This window comes from Bidens hawaiensis, unplaced genomic scaffold (genome assembly GCF_021521415.1).
Source record: "Bidens hawaiensis isolate Kalapana, Puna unplaced genomic scaffold, B.hawaiensis_p1.1 tig00032103_1, whole genome shotgun sequence".
Classification (NCBI taxonomy): domain Eukaryota; kingdom Viridiplantae; phylum Streptophyta; class Magnoliopsida; order Asterales; family Asteraceae; genus Bidens; species Bidens hawaiensis.
Genome location: NW_027495446.1, coordinates 83,653 through 98,839, shown reverse-complemented (window position 1 = coordinate 98,839; position 15,187 = coordinate 83,653). Strand labels below are relative to the sequence as shown.

At 32.8% G+C, this 15,187-nt stretch overlaps 1 pseudogene; it reads left to right on the top strand.

Moving 5' to 3' along the window:
• The first annotated feature begins 879 nt into the window (after nucleotides 1-879).
• LOC143583029 (transcription factor HEC1 pseudogene) lies at nucleotides 880-1,758 on the top strand (annotated as a pseudogene).
• Nucleotides 1,759-15,187: the final 13,429 nt, after the last annotated feature.

The following is a 15,187-nucleotide window of genomic DNA, read 5'->3' as shown; positions in this document are numbered from 1 at the left end:
ATTATTGATAAAACATAACTTCAATACAATAATTATTATTGATATACAACTAATATTATTTTATATTAGCTTGCAGTGAGCAAATTAATGTATTTCATGTTTTGATATATATCTATTATTAGTGTTAATCATCATTGTCCAACAAATCAAACACTCAATGATAGCATGGATTCTAGTATACGATATTCATAAATAATTTTGTTATACAAACTGAACATATAATGGATCGAGAACTATCGAGAAATTAACCATAAAAAAACAAAAAGGATAAGCTCACCAACTTTGTGACATTGGAATAGAATTTCTATTTTTCCTATTATATGTATAAATATATTTCTTTATATATTTATATTTATAAGAGCATTCCCAACCCATCCCCTAAAATTATGTAAAGAGGGTTTGTAAATTATATGGTGGGGTTGTGAGTGTAAATTATAGGTTGGAGAGAGAAAAGGTAGTGATTTTTTATAAATTTGGAGAAAATGTAGTGATTTTTTTTTAAATTATAGGGTGGATAGAGAAAACTGTAATGAAAAATCTATAAAAAATATTATTTAATTAAATAGAAAAGATAAATATAATATTGTTTAGTGTAATTATATAATATATATGAATATAGGGATAGGGAACGGGTTGATAATGCTCTAATATCAACATGTTATATATAAATAGATATAGTCTTGTTGAATTGATAAGATGTTCTCACAACAAAATCAAACTCATTCTCTCTCTATCTATCTATTTCTGCAACATTCTGATACAACTTCCAGTCTATCTCGCTCTTCCATTCCCCTGCCCATTTTATAACTTTTTAAGACCATATCTATCATTTTTCCATAGGCTAGGGTTACTATAAAAGGAAACACTTTATATACCGCAATGGACATTGAGTTTCTTCGGTCCATTTCCGAGGACCAAACAGACATGATGATGTTGATGCAACTCGACAAGCTCCCCGATTTCTGTAACGTTTATGGTGATGATATGAACTCATCAACCGAGTTCTTAGATCAAGGCAGCATCAGTTGCACCAACCCTAATATGTTGTATTCGGTGGAAGGGTTGAACGTAGTCAACCCTTCCACCACAATTTCCTTCACCTCACCAACAGAAACTGAGATGCAGTTTTTGTCAAGTCCGAGGTGGAGGAAAGGTGGTGAGGGTGAGGGTGAGGGTGAGGGTGAGGTTGAGCAGAAGCGGCATTCGATGGCCGCGATGAGGGAAATGATATTCCGAATAGCAGCGATGCAACCGATTCACATTGACCCAGAATCGGTTAAGCCGCCAAAGCGGAGGAATGTGAAGATATCGAAGGACCCACAGAGTGTGGCGGCCAGGCACCGGAGAGAGAGGATTAGTGAGAGGATTAGGATACTTCAAAGACTTGTACCGGGTGGTACGAAGATGGACACGGCTTCCATGCTTGATGAAGCGATTCATTATGTTAAGTTTTTAAAGAATCAGGTTCAGACATTGGAGAAAGCCGGAGAGAATCGGCCGCCAACTGCGGCTGGGATTGGTTTTCTGGTGCCGATGTCAAGTGGGAGTTATGTTTCGATGGGGACGCCCGCAAAGGCTTATCAGCAATCGGCACAAAATGTTCAGCACTATTTAGGTGCTTAGTTAAAAAAATGGTGTAATAATTTGCCGTTAAGAAAAAGAAAAAAAAAGCTTAAAAGAAAATTGTTTGGGTACAAAATGTAAATCAAGCTTATTGAAGAGGCTTTGATTGAAAGTAGAAGGTTGTTTTATTAACCTTAAGAAGCAAGAACAATTATAGCGACATCAAATCTTAGGATTTGGAATCAATGCAAATTGTACTATCGTTATAAAATAATCGTTTCCTTTTTTAGAAAATAGCATCTGTTTTTTAAATGTCACTTTTGGTTATTTGATGGTTTCAATGGATAATATTATATTATTATTGCTATGAAAAAGCTAAAATAGCATCTGATTTTTAAATGTTATTTACGAAATCGGATTAACAAAATAGTATATATAGCAATAACCGGTTTCAAATTATTAAACTAGTTCAAAGTTTATATATCGCGATGAGTTTTTAGTTTTACCGGTTGGAGTATATGTTGTCGTCTATGTAAAATAGTAGTGGGTATGTTTATAGGCACACCAATTTTTCTTAAAGTTTTGATTATGTTCGATTCTTTCGTTCTATCACAACACACTTAATTCCCGGATTTTTAAATAGAAGTTTTTTTATTTATTTTTTTTTCACAAATTTCATGCGAATAGGTGATTTAGGATTAATTTAATGATTTTACAAGGGAGAAAAGAATTATATTTATTTGTAAAATAGAAGTGGGTATGTTTATAGGCACACCAATTTTTCTTAAAGTTTTGATTATGTTCGATCTTTCGTTCTATCACAACAAACTTAATTCACGGATTTTTAAATAGAAGTTTTTTTATTTATTTTTTTTTTCACAAATTTCATGCGAATAGGTGATTTAGGATTAATTTAATGATTTTACAAGGGAGAAAAGAATTATATTTATTTGTAAAATAGAAGTGGGTATGTTTATAGACACCAATTTTTCTTAAGGTTATGATTAAGTTCGATTCTTTCGTTCTATCACAACACACACGCTTAATTCAAGGATTTTTAAATAGAAGTTTTTTAATTTATTTTTTTTCACAAATTTCATGTGAATAGGTGATTAGGATTATTTAATGATTTTACAAGGAAGGGAGAAAAGCATTATATTTATTTGGAAGGGTTTTCTTTTATTTATTAAAAGAATAAAAGTCATTTCAACTCTAGTACATGTTACATGGTTTTTTTAGGAATCATATAAAAAATCTATATGCTACTATTTTTTCATGTGTTAAAAAGATCTGAAAACAAAAAAGCCTAAAGAGCTCTAATTTTAGAATTCGTTTCATCCGGACTTGCAACTTGCAAGTCATACAATTTAATTATTTCTAAAAGGGTCACTTTCTCGTGATAAGATAAAATGGTGGAAACTCAATTATTCAATTAGCTAGAAAAAGACACCCAATTAAATAATGGCACAATATATATGTGTCATATTATATACAATGTTGTTTATTATTTACTATAGAACAATATTTCTTCCTCGCTCCCCCACCATGGCACTCGTGTCAAGAAAGATCTACTGTGTGTATGTGTGTGTATAAAAGCATTAAAAACAGTAATCAAAATAGAGAATTATTCTTTTATTTATATCATCTAACTAATCTTTCATATTCTAAAACATTATAATTATACAGCATCAATAAAGCTAGTTTTGTGCTGGTTGATGTCTCATATTACCTGCAAATTTCTCTTTTTAAAATGACGAATTTCTTTTTATTTTAATTTTAAATATTTATCATGTGTGGTTCTTGAACCTAAAACCTCACCTTTTAAACCCATGTGTTAAAAGTTTTGTCAATACCAATATAAACTACCACTCCACTGACGCTTTGTATCTTATTAAAGGAAAATATTGATTGTTATAAATTACGTATAACGTGGATAATATTTTTTTTATCCTAAATGTCTAGATACCAAAACAAGGAAGATATAGACATGTAAAAATAGGATAGGGACAATTAATTTGGAGACGGTATGGGTTGTCAATTTGATGATTTAATTTCAAGGTCAAAGGTTGAAAAAGGAAAACATAGCCACTTTGGTTCGATTTTGAAACATGGCACATTAATGCTTTTTTTTTTCTTCTCACATTATATTTTATATAGAAAAATAAATATATGTGTGTATAACATTACAGAGAAAATTTACAATATTGATATTATTAGAAGAGGTCTAAAACACATAATATGTTTCAAAGACATTATAGCTGTTTTATTATGTCAAATAATGTGAACAAAATAATGAATTAATTTTATATATACCTTTATAATATATATATCTAAAATAATAATATATCTAAAAAGTGAAAAAATTGAATTTTAAAAATCCAAATTTTATTATCAGTTAGCGGTAATCCTAATTAAAGAAATGTATGAGAATAGCCATAACTTTTAACCTATTTTTTTTCACCGAGTTTTGATGTGGATGATAATGGGGCCATCGAACTAACCCGAAGGTGCCCCTAGCTCAGTTATTATGGCTGTGTGTTGTGGTTAGGAAATGAGGCGCCCCCACGACCAGCTCACCCCATCTCATCCACCAGCATAGGGCGCCAAGGGCAATTGCCTCTTTGAGCGCCACTGGAGTAACGGTGCCAATCTCCATTTTGCTTGCAACGTCCTGCTGTAACTCAATCAAATGAATCCTGGATGGAGGGTAAGGACAAGGACGCCACTTCTTGATCATAACACATGGTCTAATAAATAATATAAGGAAAATTCCTAAAAGAGCTCTTTAATAGTGAGAGATTCCAAATTTCTCCCCCTAAAATCATTTTTCCAGATTTGTCCCTCTTTTAACGCATCGTCGACGACGTGTTAAGTAGTCCCGCCGACGAGATAGCTAGCACATTGTCAACAATACGTTACGCATCCAAACACATGGTCAACGATGCGTTAGGCATCTAAACACATGGTCAACGATGCGTTGCATCCAAACACATGGTCAATGATGCGTTAGGCCTCTTGTTTGTTTTTTTTAATATTATATTATCATAACTAATTTTACTTATATTTGATTTTCTTTTATAACTTTTAATATATAAAGTTCTATATAATTTCAAATATACCGTTGAGACATGCTTTTTTTTCTATATGCCGACATAAACTTTACTCAAAACCGAGTGGTATTAAATTAATATCGAAATATTCAATAAAATTTGATCCGACATGGTTTAAAAAAAAATCTTATGTCAACAGATAGATAAAAAAACACGTCTCAACGGTATATTCGAAATTATATAAAACTTTATATATTAAAAGTTATAAAATAAAACCAAATATAAGTAAAATTAGTTACGATAATAATATTAAAAAAAACAAACAGGAGGCCTAACGCATCGTTGACCATGTGTTTGGATGTCTAACGCATCGTTGACCATGTGGATGCCTAACGCATCGTTGACCATGTGTTTGGATGCGTAACGTATCGTTGACCATGTGTTTGAAAGCGTAACGATTTTTGACAATGTGTTAGCTATCTCGTCGGCGGGACTACTTAACACGTCGTTGACGATACGTTAAAAGAGAGACAAATCTGTAAAAATGATTTTAGAGAGACAAATTTAGAATCTCTCACTATTAAAGGGCTTTTTTTGAGAATTTTCCAAATAATATACGTATAACCATGATAAATGTGAGCAGGGGTGCACGGGAATTCTGGTAGAGAGTAGAAGAGTTGTAAGTTCCAAGTCTCCTCAACGCCCAATTGGAACAGTGCAAGCAAAGCAAACATGAGGAAATCACGTGTACTACTGACATCTATATTAGTATCGAAAATCTGCACAAACATGTTTCTCTCTTTAATATTCTGCAACAGTGATGAGGTGTCCCTAGGTCATTTGGCTGGCACGTGATCGTAATCTACCTGTTGCATTCATGATATCCTACGTGGCTTAGCTTTCCAACTCCATTTCATATTTTCGTTCACTATATATAATTGCATAGTAGTAAACAAGTAATGACTTCATTTTTACCATGCTTGTTTAAGGCATGAATATGAGGTTTGCTTCTTTAACATTTAATAATATTTGGTTTGATTGTTTGGCTTAAATATCAAATTCTAGACTGTTTCATAGTCATTCTATAAAACACTTGTATATAGAAATGCAAAAATATTTTGAATAGATAAAAAGATTATGCATCGAAGGAGATATTGTAACAAACCAAACCGTTATCAACTTAATTATTAAAGTTATTAGATCGTGCATAGCAGTGCGCTTTCCCACCCAAAACGCTCCCAAAGCCCCGGAAACACTCCCCGGTCACCTTGGGGTGCTTGGATGTGCAGCGCATCCTACATATCGCTGGTTAAGCTGGAAGATGATTGATGGGTCAAACATAGGCGTTTGCTAAAAGTTAAAAAAAATCGATGTTTTTTAATACATAAACCATAACCCTCATAGAATTCTCACACAATTTTATATATTATCTCTATAATTCCTAAAAATCTCTATACTTAAATAAAAAAAATGGATTCACCATCTCCTCCGAGATAATCAACCGATATTTGGAGAATAACGAGCACATGGCGGAGGAGGAGGCGGTTACAAGTGCAATTACGCTTGTGATAAAGTACATGCAATCTATTAATTCTTCTTCTCGCACGGTCTCAAGAAGAGACTATATTGAACTAGAGCGTGAGGGCGCGAATGATCGTTTGATAAAAGATTACTTCAATGACTCGCCGAGATACAAAAACCTGAAAAATTTCAGACATCGTTTTCAAATGTCTAAACGTTTATTTTTGCTTATTGCCGATGATTTGGAACGCGAGTTTCATTACTTTAAGCAAAAACAGGAGGCCCGAGGGATGTTAGGATTCGCCCCAATCCAAAAGGTTACTTCATTGCTACGCATGCTCGCATACGGAAATATGCCTGACATCAACGAGTACTTAAAAATGGTAGAAAAAATGACACGTGACACATTGGAGTATTTCACTCCACGATATATATTAACTTTTCAAAAAAAAATTATTTTTATTTTATATAGAAAAAATAAATCTATACGACGCACGTTATCTGACAAGACCACTTGAAACGACCTATAACAGATTTACTCGGTGCATGAAAGGGAGCATGGTTTACCCGACATGATCGGGAGTATAGATTGTATGCACTGAAAGTGGTCTAATTGTCCAACCGCATAGCGAGGTAAATACACACGTGGTGACCAAAAATCACCAACGGTCAATCTTCAAGCAATTGATCCATGCAACCTTTGTGTTTGGTCGGCCTACTTTGGCAGCCCCTGGTCTAACAACGACATAAACGTTATGGAGGTGTTGCCCTTGGTAGAGAATTGCAACTCCGCTACCATACCAGTCGCATCGTTTTGGACCAACGATAACTACTACCCCCACGGATACTATCTGGGAGACGGGATATATCCGGAATGCTCGATTATCATAAAAACATTTAGAGACCCAATCGATGAAAAGAGAGAATATTTTAAGAAAGTACATGAGTCTTTGCGAAAGGACATCGAGAGGTGTTTTGGGGTTCTTCAACAACGTTGGCATTTTGTGAGAAATCCATGTCGTATATGGAAATTGGAAAAATGAAAGATGATATGTATGTGTGTATCATGCTGCATAATATGATTATCGAAGACGTGGAGAACAATATGTCAGCGTCATATACCAGGGGATGTTCCGCAATTAACTCAAGCGACTATGGAGTAGAGACTTCAAAATGCGTATGAGCTACGTTCTAATGACATACATAATTCGCTTATAACGAATTTGGTCCAACATGTTTGGCTGGATCAGATCATTCCAATCGAAGGTGAAAACATAGCATGCGAAGATGACGAAGAAGGGGGCGAGGAAAGTGAAGACGAGTTTGATGGGGAAGAAGGTGAAGATGACGAGGAAAGTGAAGAAGACGATTAATATTTTAAAACTTTTTATTAATTTTTCGTATTTTTTTATTTTAATGTATTGTTTTAGTTTTAATGTAATTTTTTTATGTTTATTTTATTTAATGAAATGTGCTTTGCTTTATATTTATTAAAAAAATGAAATAATAATAATAATAATGGGGTAATGATTTAGAGGGCATTATCCACTACACTCTTTTTGTGTGTTTTGACTGTTTGTAAAGGTTTAACGTATTCACTTGTACCGTCGATATTCGTTTGAAAACCTTCTTGTATGAATGATGTTAACCTATAAATAAATATGTGATGGTATTCCTTGATCCTGCTACAGACCACACTGGCCTGGTTTATCGTTTCAAACCTCGTTTATAAAGACTGGTTCGGTTTATAGGTTTAAAATTTAATTCTGAATAAAATATTAAATTTAATATGTGATGGACCGTATCATGATGAGACGGTCCATATCATGATGTTTGACTTGTTGGCTGAGTTTGATTTGAGACGGACCCTATCAAAAGGAGATGGTCCGTATATATGTGGCAGCCTGTTTAAAGTTGTTTTGACCCATATCAAAATTGAAAATGAGACGGGCCGTATAATGATTATAACGCCCCTGCAATGACGTGACGTCACATGGCGCATAACGCCCTCATAAGAGCATTATCCACTACACTTGGTCTTACGTACAAATGTGCCAAACTAAAGGTCAGTACTCAGTGGTGACGAGGAATGATAAAGTAACATACGAGTTACACTCAAGATAACGAGTAGGGGTGGCTCGTGGGACAGCAAAAGCAAGTTAGGGCTTTAGGTCCAAAATTAATTAAGGCCCCAGTCTAAAAAAATATTATATATAGATATATAATAATGGGTAAAGTAAACTCAAAGTAATGTATTGGTATTGTGATAGGCTTGGTTGTTACTAAAATATTGGTTATGAGTTTAAAACTTTTAATAAGCAATATTTTTTTCTTAACAATTATTATGAAAAGACCCCAGAATCTTGTTTTGATTTAGGTCTCCACATTCGTTGAGCCGGCCCTAATAACGAGGAGGCAAATTAAAGAGAAGTCATGTAAGGTCTACTTACAAATGCACATGTCTACTTACAAATGCACATGTCAATGCAGTTATTAATGTTGCATGGGTGTGTGTATATATAACAATATATCATATTGGTTGAAAAAGTGAAGTAAAAATCTTCTGAGATGTATGTGAAGGGAAGGATGTTGTTCAAGAGTAACACGAGGCTTTTATATCCTGTGAAAATAGAGGAATTCTAACGAGCTAGGTCCACTTAATTAAAGTCATGTAAGATGCATTTTAGTACACCAAAGTTTACAGCAGTGACTTACTAACTACAACGATTATAAAGTCATGTGATCGGTGGATCATGGGTGGTTTCATTGTGATCTCGCGATGAGCTAGATAATTCATGATTGCTAAATATGTTTATCATAAAAATAAAAACAAAATACAAATTTAAATTCGGTGCAAAGCTGAACTTAACATAAGACAATGCAACGCCAAACGGAAAGGAGAGGTTATAAGCATCCATAAGTTTCATTTGAACTTATTCTGAGATTGTGAGGCCAATTAAACAATATTGAAGGGTTATTGCGTCCATCACAGGATAATACGTTTCCTCATAACCAACCGACGGAATTTAGGAAATACACTTTGTGCTACGATTATTGTGGTTTATATCACACAATCCTTAATGACTAATTATACTAAACGAACAAGCGATGTCAAGCGGTTTAAGAGATATGTTAAACGAGAAGACTATTAATTTGATTTGTAAACAATTATGAAAAGGCAACCAATCTCCAGGTTTCAGGTTTTTAAGTAAATTGAGTAGATAATTAAACCTAATCTTTGTTTGAATCAATTAAACCAAAAGACTAAATGTTTGACTATGTTAATTGTTAGAACTTAATCCGAATGATTGACACGGCTAAACAATAATCTAATTGATTGTTAATTTTAGGTAATGATGAACCAACTCAGTATTATGGTTAAAGATAACTAGGCTAATGACACTAAGAACTCGTTGATGACCAAAATCTTTAGCTGATAAACCGCAAATCTCATTGATTACCCAAAAACACTTTCAAGCACACAAACAAAATCCAAAAGTTAGGTTCAAAGTACCGCTAATCCTACAAACAACTTAACCCTACACCTGGAGATGGTCACGAGCGGATTAGCCTTGCATATTCATCTTCAATAGCTTTCTTGATTCTTCAATGGATGATGGCATGGATGATTCGGATGATTTGGAGGTGTTAGGATGGTGGAAAGAGGCCCTAAAATCGTCCAAATATGTTAGGGTATGAAGGAAAGCCGTCATCGGGTTGAACCGGGCTCAAATAGTAGTCAAAAACCTCAAAATTACGATTTTCCATCCAGGTGTAGTCTACGGTCGCCCCACCATAAGCTATGGTGGTGACCGTAGCCTACGGTCAGTGGCCACTGCTTTACGGTGACTGCCCCACCGTACTGTTTTGCACATAACTTCTTCGTTATAGCTCCGTTTTATGTCCCGTTTTCGGCTACGTCTTCGTCTTCAAATTCTCTATCACTCCACATAATAAAATCTTCACTTTCACTCCATCTCAAATACTCCAATTTAGCTCCTTTAAGCTCCACTTACCTATAAACGTAAAACCACTCAAATTAATCATGTCCGAGACATATAAACACACAAAACACACTATATAGCTCACTTAACACGCATTATTTACCCACACATCACCCTTTTTATATTGTAACTGTGATTTGTCTTATCATATTTTCTTTGTAGGATAATCTTTCATTCAATTGTCGATTTCAAGAGTAACACAATTAGAAAATTCGTTTTAAACTTTTTGAATCAAGTTTTTATTGTTTATATTTGATTCTAGTTTGATTTTAGAATTGTGAATTGAATTCGAAATTTCGAATCAGGTTTTCAAACTTGAATCGAATTTAACTCAAATTTTCAAATTCAAATAACTCAAGATTTGATTCATTGAATAACCATATGTCTGACGTTGAGATGAAATGGTAGTTGTCTGTCAAGATACTCTTAAAATACTGTCTACTACTAGGTAAAACTAGAAGGTGTTTAGAATTCCTTATTTTATCTCCTTATAACTTTTTGTCATAAGTTAATAAGTAAAAATATTTTGACTTATTAATTTATCCTCTAACAACTTAATTAAACAATCCCAAATACCCCTTATAAAGAATATATTATCAAGAAAAATAAAGGGTAGGTTGCCTCCCATATTGTAGTAGGAATTGTACATACGTCACTAAATGCAATAAATATTTAATCCCTTTTCAAATCAAAAGCCAATGAAACAATAAATCTAGGAGTAACATTGAACAAACTTTGGGTATTTTAAATTTAAATGCTACGAACAAGGGTTCAAAACGGGGCACACTCCATGTGATAGGTCTCAATAAGCCACAACAATTTTATAAATTTGACTAGCTTATTTGCCAACACAATGGGTTCTCCTAATGTCCTTTCTATCCTCCAAGTTCATTGCATCCTTTATATATATATATACACACACACACATAGCTTCGTAGAGTTAGGTTAAAATAAAAACCCACTTGAGTTATGAAAACTCTAGAAACTCATTCTCAACCACGTGTTTTTAATTAAAGTTTGAATCATGTGGTACACAATTAAAGTTAATAAAAAATATAAACATAAATATAACATTTTCTCGCTCCTGAAAACATATAAAAAATTAGTAAAAAAATGATAAAAAAAAATAGCAAAACAATTTTTTTTTATGTTTCGATGTTTTGTATTAAATGTTACAGCATATATTACGTGTGCAAGAAAAAACAAAAAAAAATAATGTTACATAAGGTTTTCACGGGTTTTCACAACTCAAATGGGTTTTTATTCTATACTTTCCCTACATACATATATCACTACAACAAAAACAAGTATTTGTTACGGTCAAATCAGTAGCTATTTCATAGCAAACACCCATCTTGCTACAGATTGGCTACGGATTTGGGTCGTACCTACAAGTCTTGTAGCTAATTTATTTGCTACGGGATTTAGCTACGGAATTATTTGCTAATTTATTTGCAACGGGATTTAGCTACGGATTTTGGGTCGTACCTACAAAAAATTATTTTGTTTATTTTTTCCAATAAACATTATATTTAAACTATAATACAAAATATCATGTTGAAGATAAGTATCCAAACCAAATAATATATAATATCTAATAACATACAATATCTAAATTAATCAAAAGCAATACAATAACCATTATAATCTCGCATTTTCTTCAATTTACTTCTTCATTACATGATTCTCTAGTTTAATTTGCTCTTAACTCCTCTACTTTTTCCTTTGGTCGTTGCACCTGTAATTATCAAGTAAATGTTGATCACTCTTGCTGCTATACAAACCTAAAACAGAGAAAACCAAATCTCCTTTAAAAGAAGTTGTAGTTGATAATAACCTTTGTTGGCTTAATAATTTAGGTGGATATCAAACATAAGTTAGGTTACTTGCCAGTGAAACATGTCCTGCTCTGCTCCTAGGCCTAAAAAGAAAAAAACAAGCAAAACAAGCTCAATATTTCCCCATAATACTAAATCATTTGCAATCGACAAGCTTGCACATGAAATTCCATTATCTGTCTTCATAAACAAACTACCTAGGGATCAAACTAACAATCTCAAATTTTAAACCAAAAAAGATCATAATTGGGAACATAAAGTGACATGGAATGCAATTAGGGATGAGCATATTCGGTATTGGTACCGATTGGTACCTGTATTTTCCGAATTTACTTTAAATACCGATATGGTACCGGTACTAAAAATTTGCGATTTTCAGGATCGGAATTTTCAATACTAGTACGATACCGGTCTCATCCCTAAATGCAATTATAAGCCTAGAACATCAAAGATCAAACTAACAATCTCTACAAATTACAAGTATTACTGAAAATTAAGTTATGAATATCCACTTATCTCGAAAAAGAACAAATGAAATAGAAGTCAGTTTGGTTGAAGCATTTCAAAGAGCAGTTGGTGTGCATAATCAAAGCTTTACCTTTAAAACAACATAACAGAAAATAGTAGCCCTGGAACAAAACAAAATAAAAGAAATACACGGTGTTTGCCGAGCCGAGCAAATATGATGAAAAGAAAATTACAATTCGGACTAGAAACAAAGAGAAAAAATATTAACATAAAATTGAGTGGAACCTATATACACACTTACACAGTATATCGATTGGAACTTGATTCGATTGTAGAGGTCGAACAATTACATAATGGTGGTGGTTCGAAGCTAAGCATAATTGAACGATTTACAGGATTTTGGGTAGGAAACCATATGGGTAAATATGATAGGTTTTGCCAATATGAACTAGTCAGCTGGGAAATTTGGGAAAGAGAGAAAATTAAGGGGCCTTGAAAATTTAAATATATTAAGAGGGAATTTAAAATTGTAATCAACCGCTTCATCCAATCCCATTGATAAAAATAATTAAATTTCATGAAAACAAACAATTGTCTTTTAAGATTGGCAAATATAGAAATTATCAATGGTATAAAAAATAAAAATTAAATGGTTAGATTATGTTGTAATATTAATATGCAATATATATATATATATACACACATACGCACACACATTGGTTAAGCGGGTTGTGCTCATGTCAATCCGTGAAAACTCATGACGTGTTTGGGCTCATGTGTCTTTAAGCAGGGTCGTTTCCGAGAATCACTAATAGATACTTGAAAACTCATGACCTCCCTGCCTCCTCATCCCAGACGGCCCTGGTCTTAAAGGATATGTTCATTCACATGTCTGACAAGATTCTCTAGTGTGTGGTTAGGGTCTTAACTTAATGGGCAAATTATAAAAGACCGTAATGGGTTATAATATATAATACATATCGGACCATATTATGTCTGAACATGTAACATTCATCATAGTTCAGGTAGTAATGGTGGTTAGTGGTGGTGGTAGTGGTAGTTGGTGGTGGTGGTGGTGGGTGGTGGTGATGGGTAGGTGGTTGGTGGTAGCCGATTGTGGAAGACGGCGGTAGTGGTGGTGGTGGGTGTTGGTGGTGAGAGGGTGGTGGCGAGCGTGGTGGACGGCAGTGGTAGTATTGGTGAGAGGATGGTGGCGAGCGGTGGTGGACGGCAGTGGTAGTATTGGTGAAAGGGAAGGCGGCGGCAGTGGTTAGTAGTGGTGGGAGGGTGATGGAAGTGATATGGTGTAAAAGAAAAAAAGAAAGAAAAAGAAAAGAAGGTGTATGTAATAAATTTGAGATTTTTACGGGGAATAAAATGAACAATATAATATGTGATTTTATTCCATTGATTAACCACACACTTTTTTTTCATTCCTTCATGATAATCTATTTCATTTCACTTTATATTCTTGTTTTCTAAATGACTATATTACACAAAATCAGTTAACGGGGTCTCATGATCACCTTAAGAGGAGCAATACCACATTAACACATGACTTCAATGTTTTTTTTTTCGCTTTTAACATAATTTTCTTTTCACTATTGTGAACGAATTTTAATATTAAATTTTTTAGATTATGTTAACTATTTTTAAAATATTACGTTTCTTGAATTTCATATAAATGGATTTTACTTTATTTCTTTTAATTGTTTTAAAGATTTTTTTTATGAATTATGCGACCAATTTTGTATACATTACTTTAATTAGTTTTGTAATATTTATTTTCTTAATTTTGCTATGGATCTTGCTACGAATTTGTATATGTTTTTTTTTCTAATATTTTTCTCGATTTTGCGACGCATTTTGCTATGAATTTGTCCAAGTTTTTTTAAAATATTTATTATTTCGATTTCGCTACGGATTTTGCTACGAATTTGTTCAAATTTTTTTTGTAATACATATTTACTCGATTTTGCTACGAATTTTGCTGTGAATTTGTTCAAGTTTTTTCAACATACTTACTTTCGCGATTTTGCTATGGATTTTGCTACGGTTTTTGCTATGAATTTCATTTGCGACGAAATGTCCGTAGCTAAAGCATAGCAAAAAATTTTCGTAGCTAATCCGTAGTTAATTCGTAGGAAAAGTTGCAATGAATAATATTCGTAGCAAAAGATTGGTGGCAAATACCTATTTATGTAGTAGTGTGTGTATGTATGTATGTATGTATGTATTTATAGGTTTAAGTTCAGGAGAGAAATGAGATTACTGTGAGAAATGCGAGAAATGAATATGAGCCACTAGCTTTATTTTAGGTTTTAAATATTTAAAAATAAATGAAAAAAATATAAATACAACAATAAATTCATTCTCTTTCTTCAATTGATATAACTAATATAACCATAATAAATCACTCTATAATTAATATAATATATCTAACTAATTTAACTATAATAATTAAAAAGATAAAACACTAATTTAGTTTTATATATAATTTATTTACACCCTCTTAATTTATCCAACAAAAATACAATTTATTCATATAATGCTATTTCTTTTTATTAAAAAAAATAATTTATTTCCACTCAATTTATTATAATATATCAACACGTAATTTTCAACAATAAATATCAAAACATAATTTTTTTTTTCAATTGATATACTTAGAAAAATTATTCTGATAAATAATAATAAAAAAAATATCATACCAATGTGTCTATTAAATATAAACAATAAATAT